This window comes from Rattus norvegicus, chromosome 6, assembly GCF_021556685.1.
Source record: "Rattus norvegicus strain SHRSP/BbbUtx chromosome 6, alternate assembly SHRSP_T2T, whole genome shotgun sequence".
NCBI lineage: Eukaryota > Metazoa > Chordata > Mammalia > Rodentia > Muridae > Rattus > Rattus norvegicus.
This window is the reverse complement of record NC_141539.1, coordinates 50704584-50725736: the sequence shown is the minus strand read 5'-3', so window position 1 is coordinate 50725736 and position 21153 is coordinate 50704584. Positions and strand designations below refer to the sequence as shown.

General features: G+C 41.4%; 1 long non-coding RNA gene across 1 annotated transcript; it reads right to left on the bottom strand.

The window, feature by feature from the left end:
- Positions 1 to 549: 549 nt before the first annotated feature.
- Positions 550 to 5844, bottom strand: LOC148005174 (uncharacterized). The gene is made up of 3 exons (XR_015622948.1): positions 5798 to 5844; positions 2337 to 2632; positions 550 to 718 (listed from the first exon to the last, which is right to left on the bottom strand). It is a non-coding gene; the product is annotated as an uncharacterized LOC148005174 (long non-coding RNA).
- Between the last annotated feature and the right edge of the window lie 15309 nt (positions 5845 to 21153).

The following is a 21153-nucleotide window of genomic DNA, read 5'->3' as shown; positions in this document are numbered from 1 at the left end:
CTTGGCCTAGAGATGACCCGGGAAACTTAAGGCAGTGAATTTTGCACGTGACCTTTGCCTGCCTGTTACTGGTTATCACTCTTGGAGAATAAAACACTTTTCCTTCATGTTAGGCAAAGCTTCCCTTCTGAGAGCACAAAGTCCTCTCATTAAAATTATTCCTTCTCCAAGAATCTCCCTGGTCCACATGACATACCCTCTTGTTCACTTTTCCCTTGTTAATCTGCCATTTGTCTTAAGGGTCCACTTCAAATAAAACCTAATGAAGGGCTGAGAGAAGAAACATTTGTATCTTGAGATGCAAACACTCTGAAGAGAGAAAAAAAACAAAAAACAAAAAACCACGGATGCCTCCCTGTGCGATCCCCAGCATATGGAGGCTTGGAGGCTAGGCAGGGATTGGCCACTTCCCTAAGAAGCCTAAATGCATGACTGGAAGCCTCAACCTTTGCAACCATGGCGGATGACACTGGCCTTTCCATTTCCTTATTCATGTCTTTGTGTTCTAGTTCTTTTCTTTTCATGACAAATACCATGACCAAAAGCAACTTGCCTTGCAGGAGGGAAGGGTTTATTTGGCTTATACTTCCAGGTCACAATTCATGACTGAGGAAAATCAGGACAAGAATTCGAGCAGGAGCTGAAGCATCGACAGTGAGGGAGCAGTTGCTGGCTCCTTCCCAGGGTTGTAATCAGTCATCTTTCTTATACAGACCACCTACCCAAGAAATAAAACCATCCATCATGGGCTGGGTCCTCATATCAATTAATAACCAAGACATTCCTCACAGACATTTCTACAGGGCAGCCCTATCAGCCCTACTTTCAGCTGAGACTCCCTTCTCAGGTAACTCTACACTATGGAAGATTGACAGGGTTAAGTGGGACACTTGGTTTCTACTGATATGTGCTGGTTAGGTGTTACTGTTGTTGTAAAGTTAATACAACCTAGGGTCACCTTGGAAGAGGGAATCTCAACTGAGAAAATGCCTCCACCAGGTAGCCCTGTAGAGAAGACTAAAGGGCTTTCTTGATTAGTGATTAATGTAGGAAGGTCCAGCCCATTTTTGTCAGTGTCACCTTTGAACAGTTGGTCCGGGGTGAGCAGACTTAGCAATCCATGGGAAATGAGTCAGGAAGCTGGGTCCCCACATGGCCTCTGCTTCAATTATTGCCTCTATATTCTTGTCCTTCTCGAGTTCCTACATGACCTCCCTTCTTGATGGACTGTAATTGGGACATGTAAGCTAAATAAACTTTTTACTCCTTAAGTTGCAAAAACCAAGGGGTGAGGATATTCTGACATAATAGACACTCCAGGGGTGTTATTAAAGCTCGTTTAAAGAGAAGTGTCACCCACTGCTGTGCTTAGATCACAGCAAATGCTCTGTGTATATTGTCCTCAACCTTCACAGCAGAAAATTCAACCTTCCTACATTTCCAGCGATCAGTATAGGTCACTGACAGGAGAAGAATGGAAGCCAAGGGGTCAGGCACCACATGAATTTAGCTGGGTAAGAAGTCTCACTGTAATGTTATCTTTCTGGTGTGTGTGTCTTTCTTGGATCCTGTATCTCCTTTCAGGAGATAACATGGTCTGCTGAGATAATTTTCATGTGTGGATTTCCTTCTTCCCAGACATCCTGTAACCTACTGACTACTCTGTTTCTTTAAATAATGAATGGGAGCTTGAACATGTGCAGAATAGGCTTTTTTTTCTAGAAAAATTTACATAGATGGTGCCATTGCTGTAAATCCACCAGATATTGTGGTCTCAGCTATAAAAATAGCATTGAGGAGCCATAAGATGGCTCAGGAGGAGCAAAAGGAGCCCCTGCCGAAAACCTGGTGACTTGAGCTTTAGTCTGGGAATTAATTCATACGAATCCAGAGAGAGCTCACTGAGCCATGAAATGCACCCACAGATGTATCATAAGCACACAAAATAATACAAACTTTAAGAAAATAGATGTCTTCACCTCCAGTGGTATCTGTGTTTAAAACAATTATGGCCATGTGTCCTGTGCTAGCCAGAGCAACGCTATCTCCAACATGATTTGTTCTTTTGCCTGTCTCAGGGCCCAGAGAGAAATCCAGGAAGTCAAGAGACATGTCTGAAGGAAAGCTGGCAGACAAATTGTGTGTGGTGTATGTGGAAAGTCATTTGTTAGCATCCATGAAACAAATAGCAGAGATGCAACTGGGTAGAGGAGACAGCTATTTCCTTCCTCTTTCTATAGTGACCTCTGTCCTGTCCTTCCTGCCTTGGTAGATTCCTCCTAGTCAGAGGCAGGACAGAATCTCAATAAGAGAAGATGTGCAGTAGTCCCACTCACGGCAGTAAGTAGTCTCTTCAGCCAGGGCGTGGAACCAAGCAGAGGAGAAACCTCCTTGGGCAGCAACTGTTCACCATTCTTGCAAAGACCAGAAAGTAGAATGGAAAACCCATGCTGGGAGCCACATGGGAGCATGATGGAGGAGGAGCATGATGGAGGAGGAGCATGATGGAGGAGGAGCATGATGGAGGAGGAGCATGATGGAGGAGGAGCTCAATGGAGGAGGAGCACTTCGCAATTCCTAATCTTCACCCAGACTGTGGAGCTCTGCAGTGTTCACACAATAAGCTTCTGCACTAGAAACAGATGGAAGGGCTATAAAAATCATTGAGTGGAAACAGCAGGTGACCAGTAGCCTAGAGCAAGGGCTCTTGGGTCTGGCTCTAAGTGTCAGGTTCAGATAGATGGGAGCTTAGCAATCATTTCCAAAGTACAGAGTCTAGATCCAGAGGGTCTGTCTCACATTTAATAGGCCCTCACTCCTGAGCCTTTAGGATGGATCCCAGCAAAGCATTTTGTTGGGTGTGAGCGCAGGGCTATACAGAGCCAGCTAAAAGGGAAATCCTGTATTCCAAGCCCTGTGATCAAAGTTCCTTGTCACATGAACAGATTTCCTCTACCAGCAAAATATCATCATTGACTCTGATGCTCGTCCTGAGGATAAGGAACAACCAAGTAAATCACCGAAACCGTAGTGAAAATCAGCAGCTACTCAAAGTAGAGAGTGTGCAACTGAATGTAGCCTTGAGTAAGCTTCAGCAAGCCCTCCCTTCCAAGGTGACTTGGTACTGCTGCTTTCTTCATTTTCTTTTCCTCAGTTTACCCATTCATCTAAACTACTTCCCAGTAATCAGACGCTTAGGCATTTATCCCCCCACAAACTGAGAAGGTATGTTCCCACAACTACCCAATCACACACACTCATGGAGATTTTTCATCTAACCACTCATGAAAGGAAATAACTCAGATATTTTCAGGCAGCTGCAGAACGGCTATACTCTGGAACGCAGTTCAGCAAGGAAAAAGAGATGAATCCATTCTCTGGGAATTTGCATTGAGCCAATAAAGTTACTCACGAGAAATTGTGGGCAGCAGCGGGAATCTTTACATGGAATGCTAATTGTCAAGACTACAGAAAAGAAGATGTGGTCACTCAGGCACAGGAATTGAGATGTGGGAATGGGGAGGAAGTGAGTGTTGCCCCGGGAGGGTAGTGAAGGATTCTCAGGCGCTTTTTCCTCTGGATCAGTAATAATATCTGATACTGGACGATAATTCTTAAGATGTTCCCACTAGAGAAAAGTCGACACGGGCTAGAAAGGAACCTTACATGGCATTTCTTACAGGAACATGTGGGTATCTGCAAATGTGTTTAAATTAAAATTTAATTTAAAACATTTTATTTGCAAGAAGTAAATTAGCTTCAAGTGAAATTGTACGCGTTTTCCAACATTTAAAAATATTCCAATAGAAGATGTACATTTATCAATTATGAACCTGGATGAGTTAAGTAGATTTTTCTGTTAGAAAATTTTAGATCTTTTAACTGTTTCACCAACAGGAAAGTAAACAGGGGCTTAGAACAAACTCACTCATGATGACCATAGTGGTTGGACAACCAGCCAGATACAGCTGTTGCCAGTTAAAGTTGACAGTCAGCTGCTCTTAAATCATATTTATAATTCATTTTCTTATTATTAGATAATTTCCTGCACTGGATCTGAATGCATCCTGGTAAGTGCTGGTAGAGACTGAAATCCCAAGGCAAGCCCAGTTTCAGGTGTGATTGTGACAAAAGACACAGGATCCTGAAAGGCATGTACCTTTATTGTGGGGTAAGTCACTTGAAGCTTCCTGCCATCAGTTGTAAAACGAGTGATTAGTTAAAAATTCATCTTCTCAACATTTCATCACATCAACAACACAATTGCCATCTCTATGGAGGACCCCAAGAGGAAAGGAGAAAGAAGGGGGTCAAGGAGACCACAACTGTGACAAGAAGGAGATCTGAGACTTCCCCCACCCCAAAGGAAAATAAGTCCTGACTGTTTATAACTAACGACATGGAAACTTCACCTATTCAGTTCAGACACTGAATTAATGTCTGCACCTGTGATGTGTGGTCCCCCTCTCAGATCCCAAACGTGTCTTTTCTGCACTGCCAGCTCTCTCCTGTCACACACTCTCATACACAGCTTCATTATACTCCTCTCCTATGCTTCTGAAGTATTCCCTTTATCTCAGCTGTGCACAGTCTGTCCACTTTGCATGACGTGTCTGTCCTCCCTCACTGTCCAGCTAACCCTCCCCCTCATCTTACTAATCTGCTTAAGTGACCCACTCTTCCCTCTCTTGTCTGTGACCAGTACACATACACATTTCATCTTGTTCCGTGATCTCACCACCTCTGTGTGCTCATGGGTTCTGTGGTTTCTGGTGTCGATCTCTGTAGGATTCTATAATTTCCTGACAAAAAAAGTTTCTAATTTTATAATACAATGCCTGCAACAATCTACTGGATGGCCAGGTGGAGCGAACAGAATTTCCTTACGTGGAAGAAGAGGAGGCTTGTCTCTATGTCTGAATAGCTGCATTCTACCCTCTTCCTACACACACTTACTAACCTAAAGTCAACCTTCTAGTTTCTCACACTTACAAGCCCAAACTTCTATAAGACTCTGCCAGAAACTGAAGACTCAAGGAAAGCTCTAAAAGAATAGTGCTGAATACTTACTATTTATTGCCTCTGTCCTTAGTTTGACTTCTTCACTGGTCAGGATTACCAGCTACACAAGCCAATTAGCCCAAAGCCCAGCTTGTCTTTAAAGGCAGCCCTCTCCCTTTAACGCTATTAATTCAGAGCTTTAAAGTTGATCTAGATGGAAAGAAACCAATCTACAGAATACTCTTGTTGATTTCAATTAGGGTTACTTGTATTCTGTGGCTGAGGGTGAGGCTGACAGAAAAGCGACAGCTATGTCTTGTGATGAATGCCATTTTTCATGGTGGTGTTTCTTGCTACTATCACAGAAGTTAGGGGGGATTTGTGTCCAGAGGATGATAGATAGAAAAGTCAGATGCTCTCCACACCTCTATTGTGTTTTCTCAGATGTATTCTTCTGCAAATACACTGGGGCACGTGTATACTTGAAAACTACCTGTGAATGCAGTTTTGTATTTTCCAGGGAGTGTTTCCATTGCTCAGTGCTTATTTCAAGGGGGTCTCAGAAAATATGTCAGAGCTAGGAGGAGCCAGGGGAGCCAGGGAAACCAGGGGAGCCAGGGTCCAGGGGAAGCTGTAGACCACGTGGGTCCTAATTTTCACCCTTGTCAACTTATTCAAAATGATGCTTCTGGTAAAGACAGGCAGTAGATTACCATATAGAATCCTTTCCTTGAGAGCAGAACAGAATACTTTAGAGTGTAAATAAAAGTGCACATTTCCCTAATGTGAAACTCACCTCATGTCTAGACAGTGAGTCAGGTCCTCAGCCACCTCCTGAAGCTTGCTTAAAAAGTAAATTGAAGACAAAACAAAACAACTTTGAATATACCAAATGGTTTTCTCCATTAAATGAAGTTACATAGTTCAAGCAAATTCCAAAAGACTTCGTGAGACACATTTCTGAGGGCAAATTTGAGGTTAACCGTGAAGGCATAGGAGGCTGGAAAGATGATGTTCAGCAGTTAAAAGCACTTATAACTCTTGCAGAAGACCAGAATTGGATTCCTAGCACCCATGTAGGGTGGCTCAAAATGCCTGTAACTCCATATCCAGGGGTCCAATATCTATGGCTTCAGCAGACACACACACACACACACACACACACACACATACACAGAGAGAGAGAGAGAGAGAGAGCAGAGAAAGACAGACAGACAGACAGAGACAGAGACAGAGAGAGAGATTTAAAATTATAAAAATAAATCTTTAAACATGAAGAAACAGAAAAAAAACCTTATTGAGCAAACTGAGATAAAGCATGCTTATGAAGAATTTATATAAATACAAAGAAAAGCAGCTTTTTCTATAATATTTAAATTTATGTGTTCATAATTTACAGGAAGATGTAAAATAGACATCTCTCATCTAAGTTTTCCTATTATAGAAAGTAACAGCAGCTTTTAAGAATTTTATTTTAAATGTATTTTAATTATGTTAATTATTTGCAATTTACTTTATAGCTATTTACTACAAAAGAAGCAGGGTAATAAAAGGTAAGAATAAAATTGAAAAGACTGTTTTTGTTCTTTTTCAACTATTAAAATCCCTAAAGATCAGTGCCAAGCAGTCATTAGAGCCTCAAATTCTTTCTGTTCCTAGTTTGCATTAATCAGACAAGAGGCGGTTTGGAACACGATCTACACAGCAGTCCTGCACCTGCCACTAGGAAGCTAATGAGATGCATGTGCCATTAGGGGAGTGAGGTGCCACCTCTATAATCCTGCATCAGCACAGTACCCTAGGTGGGCTTGAGACCATCTCTGCCCTTCAGTGAAACATGGCACACAGAACCCAGATCTGCAATGGGCTTTCACCCACTGAAACTTATTCCATATTCCTCAAACTAGTTGTTCTGTTCATTGCCATGGGTAACAAATTCCATAGAGGCAAACACAATTCCTATGCACTGAGAATTTAGAGTGTGGCAAAAAGAAAGTTAAGGATTTGAATACAGATATGCCCAGGGTCACTGTTATATAGAGCAGAGAGCTGGTGAGGCAGTGTCCCGTGGGTAGCTCTGGAAAATCCTACTTAAACTAAGACTTAGAAACTGGGTTACTTCTGTGCATCTCAGATGGGTCATAACCCCTGATCAATTAAAGATAGCCTTCTTAGCCTGGGGAAAGAGCCTACAGAAAGCATCATAAGAAAATAAAGATTGTGTTCATGCTGGGTAGCTTACTTAAGTCAGCTCAGCCTTCCTGATCCATGCACTATTTTATTGTCTTCTTCTTTTTGCTATATCTGTACCTCCTGGAGCTATCTCTTGAGTCTAATTCCCAGAGAGCCCACCCCTACACACTTGAATGTTGCTTCTCCACAGAGGCAGTTCTGAGCTATGAGTAGGCTCTCAATTTCTGGTAGAAGGGCTTTTTAGACCTAGCCTCATCTTGCCTCTGCTTGAATCATAGCCACACTACACTCTGAACAGTTGATGCCAACAGTGTTGAGGCCCTCTCCCAATATCAGGCATAACTTTAAAGTGGAGCTAATAGCACTGGACCTCAAAGCAAATAAAAATAAAGGCATCTTATCAGTAAGCCCAATTAAAAGAAGACCAAACACAAAAGGCAAACAGAATGAAGCATTATAAGTGACTTGGCCTTGATTTGTAAATATAAACACAAACTGAGATGATTCTCATAAATACCAATGAAAAACAGAACTTAAGATACTTGTGGAGCCATACACTGCTCCCTCCACCACCATGCAGCCCTGCCTGTCTCCCAGGAGTCTTGCTCTAGCCAGGAACACAGGTAAGACCACCAGCATACTGGGACCTTATAAATCCCAAATGACATGTGCTCTGCCCCACCCTGTTAGACTATCGTCTACCTTCAGGTCTGCACTGGTCTGCTCTCTAGGATTGCCACAGGGCCCATCAACCACACAGCTCTATTTGCCTTTTATAAGGCCTGTTCCAACTTGGGAAATCCAGGCCAGCCAACACCAGAGACAAAAAGATGGTGAAAGGCAAGTTCAAGAACATAATCAACAATGCAATATGGCACCACACACGAAGAGCAAGATTGTGACCTTAAATACCATATCATTAAATGATAGGGGCTTTTAAATAGAATATAAATAATCCCCTTAAAGAACTACAGGAAAACACAGTCAAACATGTAGAAGCCCTTAAAGAGGAAACAAATAAATCCCTTAAGGAGATATAAGCAAATAACAAACAAATAGTGGAAGGAATTGAACAAAACAGTCCAAGATCTAAAAATGAAAATAGAAGCAATAAGGAAAACACAAATGTATGCAATCCTGAAGACGGAAAACCTAGGAAAGAGAACAAAAACTACAGATGCGACACCCGCGGATCCCGGCCCGCAGCAGCTCTCTGCTCCCAGACCCGGTGAGAGAGAGACCCAACCGCCTGGTCAGGTGGGCACTCCTGAGGCTGCAGAGCGGAAGAGACCACCAACACTGCTCACCCCTGCCCACATCCCTGGCCCAAGAGGAAACTGTATAAGGCCTCTGGGCTCCCGTGGGGGAGGGCCCAGGAGCAGCAGGACACCTGACTGAGACACCACCGGAACCTGAAAGAAACAGACCAGATAAACAGTTCTCTGCACCCAAATCCCTTAGGAGGGAGAGCTAAACCTTCAGAGAGGCAGACAAGCCTGGGAAACCAGAAGAGACTGCTCCCTGCACACACATCTCGGACGCCAGAGGAAAAAGCCAAAGATAATCTGGAACCCTGGTGCACTGAAGCTCCCGGAAGGGGCGGCACAGGTCTTCCTGGTTGCTGCCGCTGCAGAGAGCCCCTGGGCAGCACCCCACGAGCGAACCTGAGCCTCGGGACCACAGGTAAGACCAAATTTTCTGCTGCAAGAAAGCTGCCTGGTGAACTCAAGACACAGGCCCACAGGAACAGCTGAAGACCTGTAGAGAGGAAAAACTACACGCCCGAAAGCAGAACACTCTGTCCCCATAACTGACTGAAAGAAAACAGGAAAACAGGTCTACAGCACTCCTGACACACAGGCTTATAGGACAGTCTAGCCACTGTCAGAAATAGCAGAACAAAGTAACACTAGAGATAATCTGATGGCGAGAGGCAAGCGCAGGAACCCAAGCAACAGAAACCAAGACTACATGCCATCATCGGAGCCCAATTCTCCCACCAAAACAAACATGGAATATCCAAACACACCAGAAAAGCAAGATCTAGTTTCAAAATCATATTTGATCATGATGCTGGAGGACTTCAAGAAAGACATGAACACACTTAGGGAAACAGAGGAAAACATTAATAAACAAGTAGAAGCCTACAGAGAGGAATCGCAAAAATCCCTGAAAGAATTCCAGGAAAACACAATCAAACAGTTGAAGGAATTAAAAATGGAAATAGAAGCAATCAAGAAAGAACACATGGAAACAACCCTGGATATAGAAAACCAAAAGAGACAAGGAGCTGTAGATACAAGCTTCACCAACAGAATACAAGAGATGGAAGAGAGAATCTCAGGAGCAGAAGATTCCATAGAAATCTTGACTCAACTGTCAAAGATAATGTAAAGCGGAAAAAGCTACTGGTCCAAAACATACAGGAAATCCAGGACTCAATGAGAAGATCAAACCTAAGGATAATAGGTATAGAAGAGAGTGAAGACTCCCAGCTCAAAGGACCAGTAAATATCTTCAACAAAATCATAGAAGAAAACTTCCCTAACCTAAAAAAAGAGATACCCATAGACATACAAGAAGCCTACAGAACTCCAAATAGATTGGACCAGAAAAGAAACACCTCCCGTCACATAATTGTCAAAACACCAAACGCACAAAATAAAGAAAGAATATTAAAAGCAGTAAGGGAAAAAGGTCAAGTAACATATAAAGGGAGACCTATCAGAATCACACCACACTTCTCGCCAGAAACTATGAAGGCCAGAAGATCCTGGACTGATGTCATACAGACCCTAAGAGAACACAAATGCCAGCCCAGGTTACTGTATCCAGCAAAACTCTCAATTCACATTGATGGAGAAACCAAGATATTCCATGACAAAACCAAATTTACACAATATCTTTCTACAAATCCAGCACTACAAAGGATAATAAATGGTAAAGCCCAACATAAGGAGGCAAGCTATACCTTAGAAGAAGCAAGAAACTAATCGTCTTGGCAACAAAACAAAGAGAATGAAAGCACACAAACATAACCTCACATCCAAATATGAATATAAAGGGAAACAATAATCACTATTCCTTAATATCTCTCAATATCAATGGCCTCAACTCCCCAATAAAAAGACATAGATTAACAAACTGGATACGCAAAGAGGACCCTGCATTCTGCTGCCTACAGGAAACACACCTCAGAGACAAAGACAGACACTACCTCAGAGTGAAAGGCTGGAAAACAACTTTCCAAGCAAATGGTCAGAAGAAGCAAGCTGGAATAGCCATTCTAATATCAAATAAAAATCAATTTCCAACTAAAAGTCATAAAAAAAGATAAGGAAGGACACTTCATATTCATCAAAGGAAAAATCCACCAAGATGAACTCTCAATCCTAAATATCTATGCCCCAAATACAAGGGCACCTACATACGTAAAAGAAACCTTACTAAAGCTCAAAACACACATTGCACCTCACACAATAATAGTGGGAGATTTCAACACCCCACTCTCATCAATGGACAGATCATGGAAACAGAAATTAAACAGTGATGTCGACAGACTAAGAGAAGTCATGAGCCAAATGGACTTAACGGATATTTATAGAACATTCTATCCTAAAGCAAAAGGATATAAATTCTTCTCAGCTCCTCATGGTACTTTCTCCAAAATTGACCATAAAATTGGTCAAAAAACGGGCCTCAACAGGTACAGAAAGATAGAAATAATCCCATGCGTGCTATCAGACCACCACGGCCTAAAACTGGTCTTCATAACAATAAGGGAAGAATGCCCACATATACGTGGAAATTGAACAATGCTCTACTCAATGATAACCTGGTCAAGGAAGAAATAAAGAAAGAAATTAAAAACTTTTTAGAATTTAATGAAAATGAAGATACAACATACTCAAACTTATGGGACACAATGAAAGCTGTGCTAAGAGGAAAACTCATAGCGCTGAGTGCCTGCAGAAAGAAACAGGAAAGAGCATATGTCAGCAGCTTGACAGCACACCTAAAAGCTCTAGAACAAAAAGAAGCAAATACACCCAGGAGCAGTAGAAGGCAGGAAATAATCAAACTCAGAGCTGAAATCAACCAAGTAGAAACAAAAAGGACCATAGAAAGAATCAACAGAACCAAAAGTTGGTTCTTTGAGAAAATCAACAAGATAGATAAACCCTTAGCCAGACTAACGAGAGGACACAGAGAGTGCGTCCAAATTAACAAAATCAGAAATGAAAAGGGAGACATAACTACAGATTCAGAGGAAATTCAAAAAATCATCACATCTTACTATAAAAACCTATATTCAACAAAATTTGAAAATCTTCAGGAAATGGACAATTTCCTAGACAGATACCAGGTATCGAAGTTAAATCAGGAACAGATAAACCAGTTAAACAACCCCATAACTCCTAAGGAAATAGAAGCAGTCATTAAAGGTCTCCTAACCAAAAAGAGCCCAGGTCCAGACGGGTTTAGTGCAGAATTCTATCAAACCTTCATAGAAGACCTCATACCAATATTATCCAAACTATTCCACAAAATTGAAACAGATGGAGCCCTACCGAATTCCTTCTACGAAGCCACAATTACTCTTATACCTAAACCACACAAAGACACAACAAAGAAAGAGAACTTCAGACCAATTTCCCTTATGAATATCGACGCAAAAATACTCAATAAAATTCTGGCAAACCGAATTCAAGAGCACATCAAAACAATCATCCACCATGATCAAGTAGGCTTCATCCCAGGCATGCAGGGATGGTTTAATATACGGAAAACCATCAACGTGATCCATTATATAAACAAACTGAAAGAACAGAACCACATGATCATTTCATTAGATGCTGAGAAAGCATTTGACAAAATTCAACACCCCTTCATGATAAAAGTCCTGGAAAGAATAGGAATTCAAGGCCCATACCTAAACATAGTAAAAGCCATATACAGCAAACCAGTTGCTAACATTAAACTAAATGGAGAGAAACTTGAAGCAATCCCACTAAAATCAGGGACTAGACAAGGCTGCCCACTCTCTCCCTAATTATTCAATATAGTTCTTGAAGTTCTAGCCAGAGCAATCAGACAACAAAAGGAGATCAAAGGGATACAGATCGGAAAAGAAGAGGTCAAAATATCACTATTTGCAGATGACATGATAGTATATTTAAGTGATCCCAAAAGTTCCACCAGAGAACTACTAAAGCTGATAAACAACTTCAGCAAAGTGGCTGGGTATAAAATTAACTCAAATAAATCAGTTGCCTTCCTCTATACAAAAGAGAAACAAGCCGAGAAAGAAATTAGGGAAACGACAACCTTCATAATAGACCCAAATATTATAAAGTACCTCGGTGTGACTTTAACCAAGCAAGTAAAAGATCTGTACAATAAGAACTTCAAGACACTGAGGAAAGAAATTGAAGAAGACCTCAGAAGATGGAAAGATCTCCCATGCTCATGGATTGGCAGGATTAATATAGTAAAAATGGCCATTTTACCAAAAGCAATCTACAGATTCAATGCAATCCCCATCAAAATACCAATCCAATTCTTCAAAGAGTTAGACAGAACAATTTGCAAATTCATCTGGAATAACAAAAAACCCAGGATAGCTAAAGCTATCCTCAACAATAAAAGGACTTCAGGGGGAATCACTATCCCTGAACTCAAGCAGTATTACCGAGCAATAGTGATAAAAACTGCATGGTATTGGTAGAGAGACAGACAGATAGACCAATGGAATAGAATTGAAGACCCAGAAATGAACCCACACACCTATGGTCACTTGATTTTTGACAAAGGAGCCAAAACCATCCAATGGAAAAAAGATAGCATTTTCAGCAAATGGTGCTGGTTCAACTGGAGGGCAACATGTAGAAGAATGCAGATCGATCCATGCTTATCACCCTGTACAAAGCTTAAGTCCAAGTGGATCAAGGACCTCCACATCAAACCAGACACACTCAAACTAATAGAAGAAAAACTAGGGAAGCATCTGGAACACATGGGCACTGGAAAAAATTTCCTGAACAAAACACCAATGGCTTATGCTCTAAGATCAAGAATCGACAAATGGGATCTCATAAAACTGCAAAGCTTCTGTAAGGCAAAGGACACTGTGGTTAGGACAAAACGGCAACCAACAGATTGGGAAAAGATCTTTACCAATCCTACAACAGATAGAGGCCTTATATCCAAAATATACAAAGAACTCAAGAAGTTAGACCGCAGGGAAACAAATAACCCTATAAAAAAATGGGGTTCAGAGCTAAACAAAGAATTCACAGCTGAGGAATGCCGAATGGCTGAGAAACACCTAAAGAAATGTTCAACATCTTTAGTCATAAGGGAAATGCAAATCAAAACAACCCTGAGATTTCACCTCACACCAGTGCGATTGGCTAAGATCAAAAACTCAGGTGACAGCAGATGCTGGCGAGGATGTGGAGAAAGAGGAACACTCCTCCATTGTTGGTGGGATTGCAGACTGGTAAAACCATTCTGGAAATCAGTCTGGAGGTTCCTCAGAAAATTGGACATTGAACTGCCTGAGGATCCAGCTATACCTCTCTTGGGCATATACCCAAAAGATGCCTCAACATATAAAAGAGACACGTGCTCCACTATGTTCATCGCAGCCTTATTTATAATAGCCAGAAACTGGAAAGAACCCAGATGCCCTTCAACAGAGGAATGGATACAGAAAATGTGGTACATCTACACAATGGAATATTACTCAGCTATCAAAAACAACGAGTTTATGAAATTCATAAGCAAATGGTTGGAACTGGAAAATATCATCCTGAGTGAGCTAACCCAATCACAGAAAGACATACATGGTATGCACTCATTGATAAGTGGCTATTAGCCCAAATGCTTGAATTACCCTAGATCCCTAGAACAAACGAAACTCAAGACGGATGATCAAAATGTGAATGCTTCACTCCTTCTTTAAATGAGGAAAAAGAATACCCTTGGCAGGGAAGGGAGAGGCAAAGATTAAAACAGAGACTTAAGGAACACCCATTCAGAGCCTGCCCCACATGTGGCCCATACATATACAGCCACCCAATTAGACAAGATGGATGAAGCAAAGAAGTGCAGACCGACAGGAGCCGGATGTAGATCGCTCCTGAGAGACACAGCCAGAATACAGCAAATACAGAGGCGAATGCCAGCAGCAAACCACTGAACTGAGAATAGGTCCTCTATTGAAGGAATCAGAGAATGAACTGGAAGAGCTTGAAGGGGCTCGAGACCCCAAAAGTACAACAATGCCAAGCAACCAGAGCTTCCAGGGACTAAGCCACTACCTAAAGACTATACATGGACTGACCCTGGACTCCGACCCCATAGGTAGCAATGAATATCCTAGTAAGAGCACCAGTGGAAGGGGAAGCCCTGGGTCCTGCTAAGACTGAACCCCCAGTGAACTAGTCTATGGGGGGAGGGCGGCAATGGGGGGAGGGTTGGGAGGGGAACACCCATAAGGAAGGGGAGGGGGGAGGGGATGTTTGCCCGGAAACCGGGAAAGGGAATAACACTCGAAATGTATATAAGAAATACTCAAGTTAATAAAAAAAATAATAAATTAAAAAAAAAACTACAGATGCAAGCATCTGCAACAGAATACAAGAGATGGAAGAGAGAATCTCAGCGGCAGAAGATAGCATAGAAGAAACTGATACACCAGTCAAAGAAAATACCAAAGGTAAAAAGTTCCTAAGTCAAAGAATTCAGGAAACTTGGAACACAATGAAAAGACCAAACCTAAGAATAATAGAATAGAAGAAGGTGAAGAGTCCTAGTTCAAAGGGCCAGAAAACATCTTCAACAAAATTATAAAAGAAAATTTCCCTAGCCTAAGGAAAGAGATGGCTATAAACACACAAAAAGCCTAAAAAAGACCAAATAGAATGGACCAGAAAAAGGAAATTCTCACACCACATAAATCAAAATGCTAAATATACAGAACAAAATAGAACATTAAAAGCTTCAAGGGGGAAAAGGCCAAGTAACATATAAAGAAGAACCTATCAGAGTTCCAGCAGACTTCTCAACAGAGACTCTAAAAGCTACAAGACCCTGGACAGCTGTCATGCATATCTTAAGAGACCATAGATGCCAACCCAGACCACTATACCCAGGAAAACTCTCAATCACCATAGATGGAGAAACCAAGATATTCCACAAGAAGCCAAATTTAAACAATCTCTTTCTACTAATACAGCATACACAGGATACTAGAGGAAAATCTTCAGCACAAGGATGATAACTACACCCAAGAAAACACAAGAAATTAATCATCTCACAGCAAATCAAGCCTCAATAGATACAAGAAATAACCTCTGTGGACACTTGATTTGGGACAAATAAGTCAAAAATCATATAATGGAATAAAGAAAATGTCTTCAACAAATGGTGCTGGTCTAACTGGTTGTCTGTGTGTTGAAGAATGCAAATAGATCCATGTTTATCACCTTGCACAAAGCTCAAGTCCAGTTATATCAAGAGCCTCAACATAAAGCCAGATACATTGAATTTCATAGAAGAGAAAATAGAAAATATCCTTGAGCTCATTGGCACAGGAATTTCCTGATCAGAACACAGTGGCTCAGGCTATAAGATCAACAATTAATAAATGAGACCTCTTGAAGTTGGAAAGCTTCTGTAAGGCAAAGGACACCATTAATAAGACAAAACAATAGTCTACAGTTTAGGAAAAGATCTTCACCAACCCTACATCTCTCAGAGGGCTAATATCCAAAATATATAAAGAACCCAAGAAGTTAGACTCAAAAAAAAAAAACCAACTCAGTTTTATAATGATGTATAGAGCTATACAGAGAATTCTCAACAGAAGAATCTCAAATGGTCAAGAGACACTTAAAGTAATGTTCAACATCCTCAGTCATTAGCAAAATGCAAATCAAAATAAGCCTGAAATTCCACTTTACACAAATCACAATGGCAAAGATTAAGAACTCAAGTGACAGCAATTTTTAGTGAAGGGTAGAGAAAGCAGAACACTAATTCATTGCTTGTGGGATTTTAAACGTATACAACCTGTATAGAAATCAAACTGGTGGATTCTCAGACAATTAGAAACAACTTTACCTGAAGACCAAGCTATACTACTCCTGGCCATATACCCAAACGATGCTGCATCTTACCTCAAGGACACATACATATTCCACTGTGTTCATAGTAGCTTTATTTGTAATAGCTAGAAACTGGAAACAACTCAGATGTTTATGAACTGAAGAATGGATACAGAAAAAGTGGTTCATGTATGCAATGGAATACTATTCAGTTATTTAAAACAATAACATTATGAAATTTGCAAGCAAACAAATGGAACTAGAAAATGTCCCAGACCCAAAAAGACATGACTGATATGTACTCACCGATAGGTGGACAGAATACCCATGGTACACCCTACAGACCAAAGAAGACAAACAAGAAGGGAGGCCCAAATGAGGATGGTTGAATCCCACTTAGAAGGGGGAACAAAATAGTCATGGGCAGAGGGAAGGAGGGACCTGGGTGGGAGGGAGAGGGTGATAGGAAAACAGGATCAGGTGTGAGTAGAAACAGGAGAGATGCCAAGAGTACTAGGACAATTAATGGAAATATGCCCCTGCTCGGGAGGTAGGAGAAATCTCTAGGAAGACCCAGAGACTTGGGATAGAGGAGGCTCCCAGGAGTCAGTGCAGGTGACTGTAGCTGAAATGCTCAACAGTGAGAATATGGAACCTGAAGAGCCCACTTCCAGTAGCCAGACAGGACTCCCAGTGGAGGCATGGGGAGACCAACCCACATTCCAAACTTTTGACCCAAAATTGGTCCTGTCTAAAAGAAATGCATGGACAAAGATGGAGCAGAGACTTAAGGAATTGTGGACCAGTAACCAACCCAACTTGAGATTCATCCCATGGGTAAGCACACATCCCTGACACTATTAGTAATGCTATGTTGTGCTTGCAGACAGGAGTCTAGCATAGCTGTCCTCTGAGAGGCTGTACCAGAAGCTGACTGAGGCAAGATGCAGTTACCCACAGCCAAACAATGGAGAGAGGATGGAGACCCCTGTGGAAGAGTTAGGGGAAGAATTGATGGCCCTGAAGGCAATGGAAATCCCATAGGAAAATCATCAGAATCAACATAGTGGGACCCCTGAGAGTTCTGGAGACTGAGCTACCAATCAAAAAGCATGCATGGGTTTGTCCGAGTCCCCAGCACATATGCAGCAATGGGCTGCCTTGTCTGGTCCCAGTGAGAAAGGATGTGCCTAATCCTGAAGAGACTTGCTACACCAGAGTGGAGGGATACTGGGGTGGGGGGAGGCATCCTTTCAGGGAAGGGGGATAGCAGAGGAATCCTGTGAGAGGGGACCACGAGAGGGCAGCTCTAGGAATGTAAAAGCATGAATAAATTTAAGTAAAAAGCATAAAACAAAACTTGAGCTCAACCAATCAATTGAAATCAAATTTATAATTACATACTAAGGACTTTCCAGATACAGACTAAATAATAAAATCAGTGCATGGACTAAATATTCCCTGTCTGATCAGCAAATACTATTCCTTCACACCTTCCTCTGAGAGAGAGAGAGAGAGAGAGAGAGAGAGAGAGAGAGAGAGAGAGAGAGAGAGAGAGAGAGGGAGAGAGGGAGAGGTAGAGAGGGAGGGAGGGAGAGAGAGGGAGGGAGGGGAAGGGGAAGAAGGAGGGAGGAAGGGAGAGCGAGAATATTTGTTGTGTGTTCTGGTTTATAGCTGTTCTATGTATTCTTTTCTCAAATCAGTACATCCAAACTGTATCACTATATACTTAACACTAGCACAGAGTATGTCTTATACATAGAAACCCTTTCCACCGACCCTGAACACTTACAATGAGGTAAGTATTTTGTTTGTTTGTTTGGTTGGTTTGATTTGATCCTTTTACAGCCAGCTAGATGCTAAAGTTCTATCTGGAGCTGATAAAGCCAGGAAGTTGCTAATGTGGACTCAGATTTCTGCAAGGACTAAATTCCCAACAGAACTCTGACTAAAAGACAAAGACCTAACCTGAATCTTTGATATGCTTTGGGGACGCAACAGACTATAAGGCGGAAAGTAGGAAAAATTAAAAGTCAGTGACTAACAAGGGTCACTGAGTAAACAAAAATTCTTAGAATATGATTTTCCTATAGGCTCCAGCAATTTCCTCATTGCTTTATTTAGTGATATTTCTTGTAACCAAGACATTAATATATTACATTAATGCCTCTAATGCTTATTTGAAATGCCCAATATTTATTTGAAATATGAAGGGTTTAAGAAAATCGTGGATGATTGACACCATTTTTATTCTTCATTACTGAAAATGTGGGATCCCTGGTCTCTATTTTCAGATGGACTTTTCTTAGCCTCCCTTACAGGTTCATGCTTGTCTAGGGTGTTGATCCTTATGGTGGCTATGTTTGGTTGTCAAGTTGACTACATATAAAACCAAAGGAACTAAAATGAAAAAGTCTGGGTACAACTGTCCTCATAAGTATTTTTCTTGACTGGATCTTTTGAAGTATGAAGATCTGCCGTAAATGTAGGCCACATCTTTTGATGGGAGCCTATATAAGGGCGGGGAAGAAGGAAGCATTTTCTCCTTGTCTGCTTGGAACCTTCTTCTTCGGTATTCCAGCATATACCAAAGACCAGCTGAGACATCCAGCCTTATAGACTGAACATCTGCTGGATTCATGGACTTTCCAATGGGAGATGGCCTTTGTTGGTCTAGCTAGACCACAGCCTGTAATCCACACTCACATGCACAGGCACATACTCATTCACTCATCAGTCCCATCATAGAGCTATTTCCTGCCTGCAGCACATGGCCATAGACAACATGAGGCAGAATTGTAATGGTGACTTACAGATTTTGGCATCAAGTCACGAATGACAGTGAAGAGAGCAGAACAGTGCAGGCACAGCCATGTCTATGGATGTGGGAACATAACTGATACATTTACTTCCTGGAAATATGGGGACATTTAAGATTCCATTCACTACCTCCTTCTACCCAAGCTATAGGAATTCTGTTGTGGTGGTCTTAGGGTTCTAGTATGTATACAAGGTGTAAGAGTGACTAGGAATGAGAATTTCCAGTATTGCATCTACCCAAAGTCACCCAGGGGGTGTTCAGGTAATACAGCTGTACTGTGAGTGCTCATGTCAAAAGAACAACTCACGATGCATCTGTACAACAGTCACCCATACCTCACCCAGTAAACTCATTTATTTATCAATCTGCACTTGACAATATCCTTTGGCAGTGATTTGTGCCCTCTCTTTGTAGGGTATTTAAGTTTCCTTGCATCCACGCAGCAATCCCTTATCATACCTTTTTGTTAAGCTTTAGGATTTTAAGTCTTCCTATCCCATTACCTCAGGTCCCCACAGCTGCCACTGTTTTGCAAGCAATCCATCAAGGCACAAATCTTCCCTGTATCCTGCTGAGATTTCCCCCAGCACTCTCACCTCCTTGGATTAGTCTTTGTGGTGGTTTGAATAAAAATGGTCCCCATAGGCTACAGGAGCAGCACCATTGAGAGCTGTGGTCTTGTTAGAAGAAGTGTGTCACTAGGGAGTGGGCTATGAGGTCTTAAATGTTTAAACCAGATCTAGTGTGATATTCACTTTCTGCTGCCCGCCAATCAAGATGTAGACCTCTCAGCTCATTCTCCAGCACCATGCCTGCCTGAATATTGCTACAATTCACATGACAGGTAACACACTGTTCCCCTGAAAGTAACAAATTAAGGTGTAAGAATAATCAAGTTATAATACACAGGAAGGCGGATGTGGTGATTAGATATGTAGACTCTTAAAGTACTAAACGTTTTGAAGACTGTGGAACATAATTGTTAATGTTTCATATTGAGATATTCGCATTAACATACATCTTGGGGACAAATGAAATGAAAATGTGATACTTGAATAGTGTTGTGTTTGTCAAGTTAAGGGATCAAGGTCAATTGTTCTGGCTAGGTTTTATGTCAACTTGACATAGACTGGCATTATCTTGGAAGAGGGGATGTCAATTGAGAAAATGCCTCCATCAGGTTGGCCTGTAACCCAACAAAGTGTCTGACACTTTCTTGATTAATGCTTGTTGTTAATCAAGGGAAGGTCGCAGCATACTGTAGACTGTGCCATTTCAAGGCAGGTGGTGCTGGGTAGTATAAAAAAGCAGGCTAAGAAAGCCATGAAGAATGAGCCAGTAAACAGCACCCGTCCGAGGCCTTTTCTTCAGTTCCTGCCACCATGTTCCTGCTTCTCAAGTTCCTGTCCTGACTTCCTGATTTCTCTCCATGATCTGTAACCTTCAAACTGCAATAAGGCCTTCCCTGTTCACATTGGTTTTTTGTTAATATTTTATCACAGCAATAGAAATCTAAGTATGACAATATGCCAAGTGTATTTGCTATGAAATGACATCAAATCTCACTCTAGTGTGATTTAACTTATAAAAATATCAACATTTAATTTTTTACTATTGTAAAATAAAATTATTTTGATGGTGGATTAGCTGCAGAACTTACTAAACAAAAAGACAAGTCCTTCTGCAGAATGTTCTTTGCAAAGATCTTTCTCTAAGTCGCACTGAGCAAAACCAACCACCACCATCCCAAACGGATATAAATTTTGAGGATCTCATTGATGGCATTCTCCTTGGAGTCTATGCCTACATTAGTTATGCAGTAGGTGCTGGATCTGGCTATTGTTTTAGAGATTAAAAGACTCTGTGCCTAGGTGCAGTGACTATGAACCTCTGGGTGGTAGATACAGGAGAAAAGGAAAAGCAAAATGAAAGTGTGATTTTATACATAGAATCATTGATGTTATGTATTTGCACGACCCACACTAATTAGCAAGACATCATTGCTTCTTAGTATTGGACTAGGGG